Here is a 16,517-nt window from a genome sequence, read left to right as displayed (position 1 = left end):
CTCTCTCTCTCTCTCTCTCTCTCTCTCTCTCCCTTTCCTTCCCTCTCCTCTCCTCTCCTTTATTAACAGCCATTTGGCAAGTCTAACACTGTTTCTTACTGGTATTAACAGTGTGCAAAACAAAATAGCACTTAGGTGAGAACCTAAAGAGAAAAATCAATGTGTTCATCATGAAACGGGACATTTACTGGGGAAGTAAAAGGGTTATATGGACAGAGCCAAAACAGAAAGACTTAGAATTCGGAAATAAAAATCCACAAGGCACAGATGACCAGCATTGGTGAGCAGGAGAACTTTTGAATGTGCACTTAGAGACACAGCTTCCAATCCTCACTGTGTGCTTTGTATCAAGTTAAGGGGCCAAATGAGGCACATAATCTCACAAAACACTTTGGAAAATGTGTTAAGAATCAATAGCACAGTCACCAGAATCAGAGAGGCTTTGGCTTAAGAACTAAGACTAACACTATATGCACTGAATATGTTATACTTAATATACAAATATATATATATATTTGTATATATGCATACACACCTACATATACACATGGGTGCAAAAACACTGAACAAAGGTCATGAATTTGAAGCAGGAAGGGTATTGAAAGGATTTGAAGAAAAGAAATGGGAGAAAGGAATGCTGTAATTATACTATAATGTAGCCCTACAGACTACAGCTAGGATATCTGAATCTTCTTCGAATCCCCCAAGACAGCGCCCCTTACCAGCAGTAAGTAGTTTAGAAATAACGACGCCCAAATTCCCAAATATTGTGTATAAATGTTTGTTTTCATTTAATTGGACTTTGTTATATAAATTAAATAAAATAAATAAATAAATAAATAAACCAAAAAATAATAATATTAAGGAAAGAAGACATGTTAACCATCAAGGTATTTAATATAATTAAGGCCTCACAAATGTTTATTATTGTGGGACTCTGGATCAAGTGATATCATTATATATTTTTATATTGAAAAATAGGAGTATAATTAAATTACTCCTTGAGTAGAGCCTGCTCATCCATAAGATGAATAGTACGGAACTATCAAAGCAGTTCTAGGAACTGGACAGGACAATGCAGAGAAAAGTCTTTGTGCCTTAACCGCTCGGGGAAGATAATCCATTTTTAATCCTGGGTTAGTACAGTTAATGACAGCTCTGTTCCTAGGCTCTCCCATTGACACCTTTCCTCTTTTGGGCATCTCCTGTTGCATCATTATCAAGGATGCACCCTCTGACATCAGGACTAAGCATTCCTTCTTCCCCCATCAGAGACGTACAACTCTTATCATCTAATAAAGCCACTGACCCTGGAGGACACAGCTGATGCTTGGGGGCAGGCTACCAAGTGAGGTCACTGGGGTATTCTGAAGTTGCATCTGCAATGTTATGTCTCATTTTAGATTGAATTGGAGAATGTTAAAATTTTGAACATGAGCAGTTAGTTGGCTGTTTCTGGTCTCGAGATTGGTGCTTTACAGGCTGTTTTCATCTGTGAAAATCGTTACGGTCTTCGTTCTCATTTGAGGCAGATTTATTCCTGACAAAAAAAAGCTGCAGGCTGAGGTTACATGTCGTTTGATCTTCATAGGAAGCAGAAACAAGCTAGACCTCGGAGAATTTTTACCTCTTTTCTGTTTTCTCACGTTTTTTTTTTCCCCCAGTTAGCTGGGTTCTTATTTTTTTTCTCCTAGTGTGGCATTTGGTTTTGAGTAGTGCTTGCCAGAAAGAAGACACAGAAGATGGGGGCAATCTTTCTAAGAGTGTGAACAAACTGCCTCAGGGAAACACTGTCCTGTTTCTAACAGAATCCCCAAGGCTGGCTCCTGGCAGGAGTTGCATCCATGAACATGTGGGAAGAGCACCCCCTCGTGGGACATCCCCATTACAGCAGCAGTCAATCCAGACAAGGCCAGCAGTTGATACCCAGATCAAGTTAGAACTAGGAAGACCACCAATTTACTGCTAAGGAACCCTGCTAAGTAATCAGCAAGTCTGACTGCAAACCTTAGATGTGAGAATTTCTAAACACGCTTCAGGCAGCATTCTAATTGGAATGCTAATATCAAAATGCTCTAATTCTGTATACGAAGGCATCACATAGCAAAAAAAAAAAAAAAAAACAGGACACAGCTTCTCTCAGACTTGGATGGCCCAGGATAGGACAGTGACTTAGGTCTGACATCTTGAACTCTAGAGAGGTCTAGTAAATCAATAACATTGTTTCAAAAGGCAAAACATTTCTTGGACCAAGCAATCAATGCTACAAACTTCTCAGGAAGTACCGTTTCTTCCCAGTGCACACACTACAGCCATTAAACTGCTGTGGAGGAACTTGCCAGTTCTTGGAATGATACCTTTCCTACTAAGCAGTTTTATTCTGTTCCGGTAATAATGAAATGTCCGGCTCTGGTGCAGAAAAGTAAACTCCCCGTTCAGTGAAGCAGCATTGATTTGTACTCCCTATTGAAGCTTCAGATGAGGGTGTGCTGTGTGAACACATTTGACCGACGTAGTTTCCAAGGAAACAGGCCTGCTTCTTTGTCCAGAAATGATGTAGACTTCTTCCACTCACTCCCGCCCACTAAAACGCTTCATTTGGTTGCACCTATACCCTCTGTGTTCTCACCTTTCCTTTTTTTCTCCAGAGAGACCCCCACAGGTCCACTGTTCTTCTCCCCCACCCCCACACTGCAGTGAGTCAGTTAACCTAACACTCACTCAATGTTGTGTCCTGGGTAGTCTCAGGCTGATTGGGAAATGGTAAGACTTCGTGTGTGTGTGTGTGTGTGTGTGTGTGTCTGTGGGTGGGTGGGTGTGTATGTACAGGTGTGCATGTACTTGTATCATATGCTCAGGGACTCACAGTTGATGCCAGAGTCACTCTAGATCACCCTCCACCTTGTTTACTGTGGTCCTCTCACTGAACTTGCCAATTTGGCTGGCTTGCTTGGCGATGCCCTGTCTTTTCCTCCCAAGAGCAGGTAGCCTCCACAGCAAACTTCTTAAGGATCTAACTCTGGTCTAGGGTGCTTATTCTACCCAACCATCGCCACAGCCTGATGATTTTAATTGCTTCTTTTGAGCCCACGTAATTATCTTCATATTGTTCTTGTCCATATGCAGAATTTGTAATCTAACTGCAAATCAAAGAATGATCTAAAAGTTTCCATGCCATCATATAACAAGCCCCGAAGCCAGAAAACAACTGTTTATAATATATAACATATACTTTATCATAGTGTACACACATACACACTTTTCTTTCACTTTATAAACACTCAGGCTGTGCCTCTTAGAACAGTGGTCCAAAGGATGATAGTTGAATTTTCTCTCCTTTAAGATGTAGCTAAGATTAATGACAACCACTGAATCGCTTGCAAGACACTAAAACTTTTAAAACACATGCCAAGCCCCATCAACTCCTTAGTGGTCCTGGCTCTTGATCTACTTCTCTGAGAAGCAGGAAAGGCCTGGAGAATGTGTGCATAAGCTCTTCCACTGCATCTTCCTACCCACCCATCACTACACTGTCACTGTGCATTGCTACCAGTGCGTCCACAGTCCCCGACAGCGCTATTTCCTAGACTTTTGCCCTGGGTTACTTCCAAGTGTGTCTGTTTAGGAACACTGTTGCCATCGGTCTCTTCCTTTTTTCTCCTGGGTGTCAGCCTCCTCCAGTGTCCTCGGCGACGCTGTCCTCTAGGTGTCCATGCCATCCTGTGGTCTCTCCTCCCCCATTCTGAACCAGAGACAGGAAGAGTGACCATGTGGTGACTTCAGAGACTAGGTCACAAAGGACAATGGACATGCTCAATCACCTGAACCTGGCACTCTGCAAAGCCGGCACCATGTCAGAATATTCCAGCAGCCCAAGTGAAGAGGAACTGAGGTTTCCAGTCAGCAACTAGAGCAGCCCATAGTAATTCGAGTAAGTCACCATCTCCAATCCTAACCACGCCTCGGGTACTGAGAGCCCAGCCTTCTGCCTGCACCACCAAGACTGTGGGTAAAAAAACAAAGCTTTTATTTTTTTTAATGCTTTACTCTTGGGGTGTCTGTAAAAGACGAGTCTCACGTGTCCTGTGATTGGAATACTCTAAGCACTCTTGTTTTTCTCAGAATAGCCAAAGTCTTCTCAGAGGCACAGCAGGCCTCTCGCCTGCCCAGCCCCTCCGCCTTTCTATCTTGTTCACCTCTCTTCTCTCCTCCTGACTACTTTAGCTGTGTCCACCCTGCCATTCCTCAGATGGCCTCTGGGCCTCTTTACAGGCCACTCCTCTCCTATCTCTTTTTCCCCTTCTGGATGGCTCTTTAACTTACCATAGATATCATTCCTTATCTAGTGCCTCTTATTTGGTTGTAAACTAAATTGGTACAGAGTTCCTTTTGGCTTTTGTTGTTGTTGTTTTAAGTCTATCCACAATGTCCTGAACCATGCCTGGTTTATAGAAGATACTTCATAGAAACTTCTCAAATGAACCCATGAATACTTAGAACACAAGAGCCCCAGCTATGCAAAGTGTCACAGCCTATGATCTTACCAGTTAGAAAGCTTAGGCAAAAGGATCATGAGTCTGGGACCAGCCTGAGCTGCAGAAGGGAAAAAAAAAAAAAAGGAACAATAAGGATAAGGAATGAAAATGAGCTCAGTATTCAGTATGATTGCCTAGAATACCCAAGGCTCTAAAGCAACACACACTCGTCACACAGCTGCCTGTAATCCCAGCTCCAGAGGCCTCAGTGGGAATCTGTTCTGATTAACAACCCACCCCACCACCCAAACACATATAATTTAAATTCTAAAAAAGAAAAAAGTGTAGAAATGCATATAAATACGTAGTATTAATGCTTTCTTAAACTCAAAGTGATTAAAAGTCTACTTGGTTTAGTTCTAGAACTGTTAATATCATGGGGGCTATACCTTTAATTCCTGGTGAGCCCTGTCTTGAAATGTTAGTAGAGCTAATAGTTTTATTCCTTATTGAGGTAACCTTTATTTTAAAAACATTTTGTGTGGAAAATCCGCCCCAGGAAGGGCAGAAGCATTTATTTCAAACCAGCACCATCAATTTTCAATAGCATATTCTTCCTGATTTCATATTGTTCTTGAAAATGTTAATTGTTTCGATTTTACGATAAACTCCTCTTGAAAAGAGTACATTGAAGATGATAGAATTAGTTGATTTTTGATTAGTGGCTTCAAAGGACCCATTCCTGGCATATCAATAAGGTGACAAGGTCATATTGAACCATCAATTCAAACTGAGGAATAATAGACCTCAGTGGGGGAGGAGAGGGTAGGGAGCATCTCATTCCTCCATTTAGAAGGCAGATATTAAGAGATCCAGGCCCTGGGTAGGTGGGTGTTGACTGTGCCAAATGCAGAGACCTGGCACATCTCCTTGTTCAGTTTCCCTGTTCAACTTACTGACATGGAACAATTCAGGGGACACTCAGAAAACCTGTACATGCCCAATACTCTGGCCCATCAAGGAAGGTGATGTGTCTCTGCACACTCCCTCCTCTTGGGTGCATTTGGACACATGGCCTAAAGCAGGTTTCTCAGTCCTTCCAAATACAAAGGTGTCACCTGTCTCACAGCCTCCAGACCAATAAGAATCCAAATGCAAATGCAGCTCAAATACAATGTGGGGAAATGCTGTACATTCTTCAAGAAGAAATGTTGCACTTGAGTGCAAAATCCAACACATATGTGCCATCAGCAATCATGTGACAAGAGGAGAAGTAACACTATGAGCCCAGTGTAAAGAAAGAAGAAGAAGAAGAAGAAGAAGAAGAAGAAGAAGAAGAAGAAGAAGAAGAAGAAGAAGAAGAAGAAGAAGAAGAAGAAGAAGAAGAAGAAGCCTTACCGAGATTTGCCAGATACCCAGGGAAAGCAAGTAGTCACTGTTATGGGGTGATTTATGCTTGCTGCTCTGCAGGCAACTTTAGTTTTCAAGGCAGTAAACTGTACCCCTGGAACCTTGACAGCAACTTCAGCCTACAAAAGCCTTCACTCAGGCAGGCAGTGGCGGTGCATGCCTTTATTGCCAGTACTCCAGAGGCAGAGGCAGGTGGATCCCTCCAGTTCAAGGCCAGACTGCTCTACAGAGGGAGTTTCAGGACAGGCAGGCTACACAAAAAAAAAAAAAAAAAAAAAAAAAAAAAAAGGAAGGAAGGAAGGGAGGCAGGGAGGGAAGGAGGAAGAATCCACTCCAGAGAACCCAGTGAAGAAGTAGACCAGAGTGGTGGGGTAAGAAGATGAATGTGGATCATGGGCTCAGCTGCTTTAACTGTCAGGGGCTTTATCTTTTAAGTCTTTTAGGAAAAATTTAACAGGATACTGTTGATGCTGGCAGGGGAAGGGAAGGAAAGAGAGAGGGAAAAAAGGAAACAAGCTAAGTATTTAACTTATTTTAAATCAGGAAAAGGCAGGATTACATAATGCAATGAGATCAGCATATTTGGCTCTGCCTCCAGGATATTCTTAATTTCTCATTATATATGGAAATTCTCCAAGCAGAATCACTCAGTTTGAAATCGTTTAGAAAATAGAGGACATAAGTAAATAGTTGAGATTAAAAAAAAGAAGAAGAAGAGAAAAAACTTGCACACTCTCATACTGCAAGAGGTCCTGATGCCTGATAGCACATAAGCATTCAGAGATTCAACATGAAAAACCGAGCAAATAACACACATTTACCATTTGGCCCTCTTGTGTCCTCTTATCTGCCTTAGCATTGTGCCTTAGTGTATTAGATTTGTTGGAAGTTAGGCAGCATTGATGCATTATTCTGAAAAATAAATAAATCATAAATTGTATCTTACAGTTAATCTTTACTTTGTGTGTTCTACAAGATGTAGTCAATTTAACTAGCCCATCCAAGTGAACTTGGCAAGGAAATAGATTGTGTTGTTCTTGGATGGACTAGCATGTAACTTTTCAACTGGATTCAGTTTATCTGTGTCCCTCCTGGGTTCTTACCTGTATCTGACCATTACAGAATAGTGTAGTGAAGACCTAATTAATTTTCCTCTTTATGATTTATCCATGTTTGCCTCACATACTTGGACACTGTTGTAAGGCACATAGGCAGACTCCTCATGTTTTATCAGGAAACTGACTTCATCATTACACACTGCTCCTCTTTATCTCTGGCAATCTCCTGGTCTGCTCTACTTGGATGATAAAATGGATACTCCAGCTTCCACTGGATCTTTATCCATCTTTCTAAACCTGTGTGGTTATTAATAACATTAACGTGATGTCTCACCAACAACGTCGTATACTTAGGTCTTGAATTTTCAGTATTTGTCCCTCTTTCTCTTTTCATTGACCCCTCTCTTTATGTCTTCTCTAGTTTTAATTACCCATTTGTAAGATTCTATTTCTCCTTTTCTTCCTATATCAATATACATCTTTCAGAAAACTTCTCAGGGATTGCTCTAATTTGTTTCTTTTTTAACAATAGATTTTCAACTAATCTTAATCTACTATTAAATAGTACCGTGACTACATAATCTAATGGAACCAGCAGAATGTTACCTGCTGTAGCACAGTGCCCTGTGTCAGGTGGCAGTACAGTGACACACACCTGCAATGCCAGCACTCAGGACACTGCCAAGGATGATTAGGATTTTGACACCAACCTGAGCTATATGGTGAGAAATTAGGGCTGGGATGTAACTCAGTGGTAGAGCATTTACCTGACACATGGAAGGCCATGGGTTCAATCCAGAATTATAAAAAAATAAATAAATACTTCCCCGGCATATCAGAAGCTGTCTTTTAGACAGTTTCCAATATTCCTTCCTGTTCCTTAGAGTCTGTCATTAATAAACAACAATCATTTTTGAAAATAAAAGATTTAGTTTTCACTTTTATATCCTTTCTGAGGTTTTTCCCTCATGGAAGTCTGAGTTTCTGGTTTATATCATATTTCTTCTCACTGAACAATTTTAATATTTTTTTCCAACACTGGTCTACTGAAAATTTTAAGGGTTTTGTTTGTCTCAGGAAAGACTTCATTTCTTACCTGGAAAAAAAAAAGTTGTCTGATCTTCACCATGAAAACGCAGTGAGATATAAAAGTAACTCACTGACCTATGGGTGCTCCCTCTAGTACTACTCTACTCACCAGGGTTGCAGCTAAAGTCACTGTACCCTTGTACCAATTCTCTGGTGACTCATCCAGCACCCCCAGCCTGTCACTGGCTCCAGGGAATCTTGCTCCTCTGGAAAAGTGTGGTTCTAGATGTTCACTGAGCTCCTCAATTGTCAAGCAAGCAGTTCAGCTGTGATCTCAATTCTCTTCTCTGAAGAAGAGTGTTGGTTTTTAGTTTGCTCCATATTTTTCTTGTCATAATTAAAGAGAAGACTTCCCAGCCCTTTTCAAACACAAAGACTACAAATCCTAGTGTTTAATCAAGTTTGTAACTTTGAGCACATAAAAGGATGAAGAAAAATGGATGCTTAAGATTAAATGACTTTTCTAATTTTATTTGCAATGAAATGGATGAACTGGAGATCATAATGTAAAATGATATAATTCATACTCAGAAAGACAAATACATGTGTTTTCTCTGATATGCAGAATCTAGATTTAAACGTGAATGCTCATGTATATGACAGTAAAGGGTAAGCATGTGGGAGGAGAATGACATTTAAGATGATGGGAGAGGAGAGAACAAGAGAAGGTTGGGGGGGGGGACAAAGAACATATCAAGTGTCTTCTCATATGCAGAGTCTACATTTAAGTGTGTGTGCATATAAGAGACAGACAGCAGGGAGCGAGTGAGAGGGAGCAGAGATACAGAGAGATAGGGAGAGACAGGAGGGAGAGAGATCAGGGAGAGAATGAGAGAGAATGAATGAGGAAGTGAGAAGGGACAGAGACAGGGGTTTTCCAGCTTATTAATAAAATAATTTTCTAATTGATTCACAAGAACACTTGGAGAAAGAGTTTAAATGAGAAGGCCTAGGGCAACCAAGCTACAAAGTGGAGAGCTACCCAGAGGAGGGACATAGACAAGGGGAAATCTAGCCATTTGAAGGCAACCACATTGTGGATAATGGAGGGTGGCTTCTGAGAAACAGAGGGAAAAGCCTAAAGTGCCAGGGACAGCATATGTATTCTCAGTCTAAAATTCTAAAGCAAGAGACAGAAAAAAAAATAAAAAAGAAAAGTTATACTTTCCTGAGACCAGACTCAAAAAGGCAGACAGATAACTGAGCTTCATGGGGGCCCACTCTAAAAACCATACCAGAGTCAGTTGGTAGTGGTGGTGCATGCCTTTAATCCCAGCACTCAGGAGGCAGAATCAGGTGGATCTCAGTGAGTTTGAGGGCAGCCTGGTCTACAAAGTAAGTTTCAGGACAGCCAGAACAATTACACAGAGAAACCCTGTCTCAAAAAACAAACAAAAATACAAACAAACCACACCAGAAGTAGTATAAGGAAGATGTATTATTGCAATAAAGCAAAAATTATTCTTCCCATCCCTTTGACATCCCTTGAATCAGTCTTTCTCAGTTGTTGTCTCTGAGCCTGGTGATTGGCCAGAAGCCCAACTGGATGAACTCTTCTGCTTTGGATATCTTGGAATGCTAGGTCTTCACCAAGGCCATTGAATTATATTCCCCTTGAGACTCTGCAGAGCACCAATAAAGATTTCCCAATAGTCAGACTTTCTTTGGACCACCAGCTCCTGAATAATGACAGAGAGACTTTTTATTGAGTATGAAAGCTTGGCCTTAGCTTAGGCTTGTTCCTAACTAGCTCTTAAAACTTAAATTAACCAGTTTATATTAACCTATATTTTCCTACGTGGTTCATTACCTCTTCTTGATGTTGTACATCTGACTTCCTCCAAGTCTCCTTGGTGAGTCTCCCTAGCAAGATTCCCACCAACCCCTCCTTCCTCTCTCTCTCTCTGGAAGTCCTGCCCATCCTCTCCTGCCTAGCTGGCCTTTCAACTCTTTATTAAACCATCAGAAGGAGCCTTAGCTAGGCAAGGAAGGAACCACTGGCTTAGACATTCCTGGCCAGAGAACCAAGAACTTTCCTGGAACTGCTTATAAACTGCCTAGCCAATCCCTATCTCCTGTTCTCATCAGATGAACACTAAAGGGGAGTGGTAGAGTGGATATAATTAGGATACAATGATAAAGATGAGTGAAAATGTTCTAAGTATATTATTTTGTATGCTAGCTAAAAAAAAAAAATAAAAATAAAAGGAACTGAAAGTTACTTTCCCAGAGAAACACTGCTAATAGACAAAGCTAAACATAGAACCTAGACCTTTTAAAAATTCTTGCATTATAGACCTTTATGTTTAGTCATTAGTGCAGAAGGTATAATTTGAAAGAAAAGCCACAGCAGAGTCCTGCAGGTTTGGGCTTTCTCTTTGGTGTGATGTACAAAGCACTGGATGGGAATGCCCACAGAAAGAGCTCTCAGGCCCAAAACAGACATGAAGACACTTTTATATTTTAGGAAATTCTCAGCAGGAGACCCTCATATCAATATAAAACAACAGTGGACATGGCCACAGAGCCTCTTGGTCATAAAATCAGAAAGATGAATGGATAATTGCCTCATGGGGGCCCATTCTATAAAAACCACACCAGAGGTATGAGAAAGGCATATTATCTCCATATAGGAATGATTATTCCTCCCCATCCCTTTAACATCCTAGACTCTGTGTTGTATGCCTTTGGAAGAGAGTCTGGATCTGTACACTGTAGGCTTTAACTTGGAAAGGTCTTCGTTATCAATTTGGAGTGGTGCAATGAACTTGAGCACACAAGCCTGTTCTCAGTGTACTCATTTCATTTTCTTCGGATCTGTACCCAGAAGACGTAGGGTTGCCGGATCCAATTCAGTTCATTGTTGTTATTTCCTTGTTGCTTGACGCTTATGATGAGTCCCAGGTTCTTGTGCATGCTAGGTAAACACTGTATGGTTCAGTAAGACCAGAGTTCTGTTTTTGAGTTGTTCCTTTTTTCTGAAGCTCCATACTATTGTACACAGATAACTAGTTTACATTCCCAACAGCTGAGAAGAATTTCTTTTGCCACATCAACTTGGTAAATTCTGCACAGCAAAAAACAGGAGGGTGCTGACAACCTACAGAATTGAGGGATGACATTTACTACCTTTTTATCCAAAAGTCCATGGCCAGGCCATGTAAACATGCCAAAGGGCTGGAGACATAGCTCAGTGATAAGCAATTGCTTAGTGTATGCAGAGGTCCTGGATTCCATCTCTAACACTAAGAGGAGAAAGCTTTGTCTTCCTTGGTGGGAGTTTACAGTACCCCAAAACAATTAGAAAAGTGACATGAAAGACTGCTGATCAACATAACAGGTATGATAATAATAATGAAAACCACTGAATTAACATATGGGTTACGAAACTGAGACATACATGTAGTGAGTGTAAACTTTTGGGAAACAATGACACTAATAGACTTGCTTAACGTAAGGTTGCTAAAACCCCTTAAATTAATGTGAAAACTTAAAGAAATTAATTAATACGAGAGTACATAAAACTGAACTCAATAATCACATCTCTGCCTAAGGTGTGTATATACATAAACAGGGAGTTGTTCCTCAATTGCTAAATTAATCATTTGGCTTAAGAAGATGCTTAGCATCCCAGTGTGGCTGTCTAATGAATGCCGCCTTGGAGGCAAGGCTTCCTCTCCGGAAACCTTATCTTGAACGCCTCCACTTTTCTTCTCTTTCCTGTGAACCTCACATGACCAGTTAATAGATGGTGTCAGCTCAATGCCACCCCAAGAGGCCTGCCTTAAACTCAGACTAGGGCGGAACCTAGTACTTCCTTATCTTCAAGTTCTCGTCTGTGTTCTGTGCTACACCAGTACGTGGACTACAGGGACGGCAACACTGTCTAGGAGAGGTTATACACACACTCAAACATACCCACACATACACACATGCACACACACTTACACACACATTTCTTAGCCTCTAAAGAGGTCCCAATGTGGGCAAATCCACATTGTACACTAGTGGCTGCTTTTTTTCTCAGAGTCTCTAGTGTGTCAGGAGTCACCCTGATGATTCCTATATAGCTAATGAGGTGGGGCAAGTATTGATCTAGTATTTGACTCACAGCCTGCTTTCACCCTGAAGTTTCCTGCAGGACATTTTCAAAGAAATTAACTCCTGGGCCAAGCTTTATTTTGCTACTCTACAGTGTGTGGTTTTTTTTTTTAAAGCCACCTTCCTGGCCATTGCAATGTGCCAGCAAGCCACAAAGTTAACAGTCCTTAGCACACATTACATACACACACACACACACACACACACACACACACACACACACACACACACAAAACGTGGTTTAGATGCCTTTATCCAGGCTCAAGATCCCAGCTACAAGGGAGGTTGAAGGATCACAAGTTTAAAGCCCACTTGGGCTATGGAGTGAATGTAAGCCAGTCTAAGCAACCTCTTGAGAGGCTGTCTCAACAATTAAAAAGGAAAAAGAGAGGGAGCAGGTTACAACTTAGTAGAGCATTTGTCTAGCAAAGGAGAACAAATTGGGATGACTCTGTCATTGTTTTATAATAGTGTGAAATGCCTCTGTTTTTGTCTTACCCGAAAACAGCACAAATAAAGATGCAATGTTTAAGAGTAGATGTCTTGCTACTCCCAGACTGATATCTTGTTTAAGGGCACAGAACCTGTCTGGTTAACTTACTGATTGACAGAGGGCCTGACGACTCCTTGGTCACCTGACTGAGCTCCAGCCCTCCACTGGGAGGGTGTCCCGAGCCTCTGCCTGGGAGGGGACTCTTGGTCTCCCTTCCAGACGCTGGCAGGAAGTCTGCACTCATCCTAGGAAGAGCCGGGCTGCTCCACAGCCAGCGCAGTGAGTACCCACGGGGTCACCTAGGTCTGAGGACTGCCCTGAAGCTCGCTTCTTGGGAAAACTCTCCGAGCAAGTACGTGCCAGCGCTGGTGACGTCAGCTCAGAGACAGCTGAAGCTGCCTTCAGATTGGAGGAAATTAAAGGAACTCACAAATGAAATCTTTGAACTAGAGCAGGCAGTATTGATCTGAGCACGGATCAGGAGGGGGCTGCTTAAAACTTTAAATTAGTAGGGGGGGGGGGGGAAGCGAAAAAATTAACGTGGCGAAATAAAATATCAGTGGTCACTTAACAAGTAAACCTTCAGATATTTGGACTTAAGACATTTCAACCAATGCATGTTGAAAACTTTTATCCCGGAAAATGCTCAACTATTCAGATGGCTGCTGCCTGGTTGACATCCTGCCTAAGGTAAATGTTTATGAGCAGGTCATGTGCTACCGGCCCCGTGTGATGTTTACTGTTCTATTGTCCAGACAAAACTGGAAAAAAATGAATGTGGGCGGATAAATGATAATTTTAAAGCCTGCCTCCGTTGTGGAATGAGTTTAAAGTCCACCTAGAAAAGCCTGTGGGCTATCTCAAATCCAAAAAAGTGAAACTAAAGGGCCAGGGCTATAGCTGAGCAGAGAGTGCTTGCCTAGCATGCTGTGGGTTTAACTTGAAAGAGTTGGGGAGGGAAGGAAAGAGTGAGACAGAGAGGAGGGAGAGAGAGAGAAAGAGAGAGAGAGAGGAGAGAGGAGAGAGGGAGGGAGGGAGGGGAAGAAAGGGAGCTAGGGAGGGAGGGAAAGGGAGGGACAGAGGGAGGAAGGGAGAGGGAGAGAAAGGGAGAAAGAGAGAGAAAGAGACAGAGAGAAAAGAAAGAAGCAAAGAAGAGAAGAACAAGGCAGAAAGAAAATCAGGATCTCAACTATTGTGGGGCCTAGCATGCTGTGGGTTTAACTTAAGACACACACACACACACACACACACACACACACACACACACACACCAGGGACTCACTAGCATAGTCCTGCCTGGCCTATTTGTGGTAAAAGGGACTGGGAGCTGGACATGGGTGGCACACACCTTTAATCCCAGCACTTGGGAGGCAGAGGCAAATGGATCTCTGAGTTCAAGACCAGCCTGGTCTACAAAGCAACACAGAGAAACCCTGTCTTGAAAATAACAAACAAATAAATAAATAAATAAATAAATAAATGGGACTGGGGATAAATGCCTGGTAAAGTAACCATGCTTCTCTTTACCGTAGAAATGTCACTGATTTAGAATAAGGTGGAGCCTTCATCGTGACTGCCAGGGATTGTCAGTACACACAGAATTAGATCCCATGGTTTATTAAATGCCAGGCGAGAACTGTATGTGGAGACCCAACATCCTTTATCTAAGGCAATAACTAAAGTTGACTCAGCAGTCAGATGGGTACATGTGCTCTGAGTAATACAACTACTCTCTCAATCCAGGCTGATACCTGGGGCTGCCCATTAATATCCCTTATCAGAGCCCCCTTTTTTTTTCTTTCTGTAAAATAATCTGCCTAGTTTAATGGTTAGGTGCTGTCCTCTTACCCATGCACTTGCTTTGCTAGTTTTAATTAAAATGGGAAAAAAAATGATTTCTTAGTTCCCAAACCTGTATTTTCAGTCCCATGGCAGCTTTCCAAATAGCTCCTGCCTCATGTTTAACAGCCCTGATATCTAGGATTTTTTTAAGTAGTCAAGCAGTCAAGCTGACCATGAAAAGAGTGGCCTTTCCTCTGTGCTGGGACTGTGAGCACGCGCCACATGTTTTTTCTTAACCCTTGAACAATAGCCCTTGCAAGCCACTATCAGGCATAAACTTTCTCTGAGCCTAGAGGCAGTATTGTCTTTGTAGTAAGTAATGTTACTGTGTTACTTTTTTAATAGGCCTCAGTGTCTTCTTTAGCTGCATCTCAATATGGGAAACGTTTTCTATCCGCCATATGTTTTTCTTTTTAAGAATGTGTGTGTGTGTGTGTGTGTGTGTGTGTGTGTGTGTGTGTGTGTGTGTGTATTTCACATAGGTATTTTCCTTTCCAAAGCTTATTGTGTTTTGAAGTGGTTTCTGTTTCCTGATAAATCTTCCATAACGATGTCAAGACATTCTGTATTCCCTAAAAGACCACATGAAGAACAATGCATGAACTTTGAATATTTTTCCCTTAAAACTGCAAGGAAGGGTGGGTTCAGGGTACCTTCCTCAACACATATCCGCAGGGTATTAACACTCTAATAAATTTGGAGGGAAAAAACCTTATATTATTCTGAATTCTGCTTCAGACAGGTTATTACAAAGGGTCAACATGTAAAATATAAATCTGAAATAGCATTATGAAAATAGTGTTGAAGTACCTGGTACAGTTTCTTGAGCAGCTTCTGCATCTAACAAAGTAACACGTGTTCAGCAGGCTTTTCCAAATACTGTCACTGAAAAGTGATGGGAGATGTCATTCTGTATGTTTTTCATATTGGTTAGTAATAAAGCATTGTTGGCCAATAGGAAAGGAAGATAGGAGGGACTAGGAGACAAGGAGGAAATAAGAAGTAGGAAGGAGGAGTCAAGATGGAGAGTCTGGAGAGAGCTGGACACCAGCCACCTCCCCAGTAAGAGAAGGCCATGTGAATATACATAGATCAGCAAAAATGGGTTAATAATTAAAGGCAGAGCTAGCCGATAAGAAACAAGTAACCGGGCCAACAGAATTATATCTAATACAGAGTCTCTGTGTATTATTTGGGACTGGCGTGGCGGCGGGACAAGACCAGGCAGCGGGCGGAAAAACCGTACTCGTTACAGAAAAGTATCCAACTTGTGGTTATTAGTGGGTTTGATCCTTTTCTTCTTGTGTGTGTGTATGTGTGTGCATGTGATTATGTGTATGTATGTGATGTATGTGTGTGTATGTGATGTATGTGTGTGTGCATGCATGCTCATGAGTGCATGGGTGGAAGTCAGGGTAACCATGACTTTAATGCTTTCTACTTTATTGTTACTGTTTGAGAAAACTTAAAAACCATAAAATATCAGATGCTCCATGAATTTATCATCCTTGTGCAAGGGCCAGGCTAATTCTCCTTATACCTTTTTTAAAACTTATTTTTATTTTATGTGCATTGGTGTTTTTGCAAGCATATATGTTTGTGTGAGGGTGTCAGATGCCCTGGAACTGGAGTTACAGAAAATTGTAAGCTGCCATGAGAGTGCTGGGAATTGAACCTGGATCCTCTGGAAGAACAGCAAGTGCTCTTAACCACTGAGCCATCCCTCCAGCCCTCTTCCTGTATCTTTTTTTAACTTTAGTATTTGTGATACCAAAACAAGCTGTATTTTTAGAAGATTTGACACAACAATCAGTTAAAATAAAGCCCAAGCCCAGAAATGTGTCCATCATGCCAGACTACTTTAATAATTGAAAAACTTAGATCCAGATCTTGCAAAAAGTTAGATTATCAAATTCTGAAGGGAAAAAAAAAACAAACAAACAAAAAAAATCTTATTATAAGTTAATGGTAAAAAAAAAATTATTGGTAGAACAAATGAAAAACACAAATTGTGAGCATTGTGTATAAATAATAGACTTTTGCATAATG

This window comes from Phodopus roborovskii, unplaced genomic scaffold (assembly GCF_943737965.1).
Source record: "Phodopus roborovskii unplaced genomic scaffold, PHOROB, whole genome shotgun sequence".
Classification (NCBI taxonomy): Eukaryota; Metazoa; Chordata; class Mammalia; order Rodentia; family Cricetidae; genus Phodopus; species Phodopus roborovskii.
The sequence above is the reverse complement of the archived record's forward strand: the minus strand, read 5'-3'. Positions refer to the sequence as shown.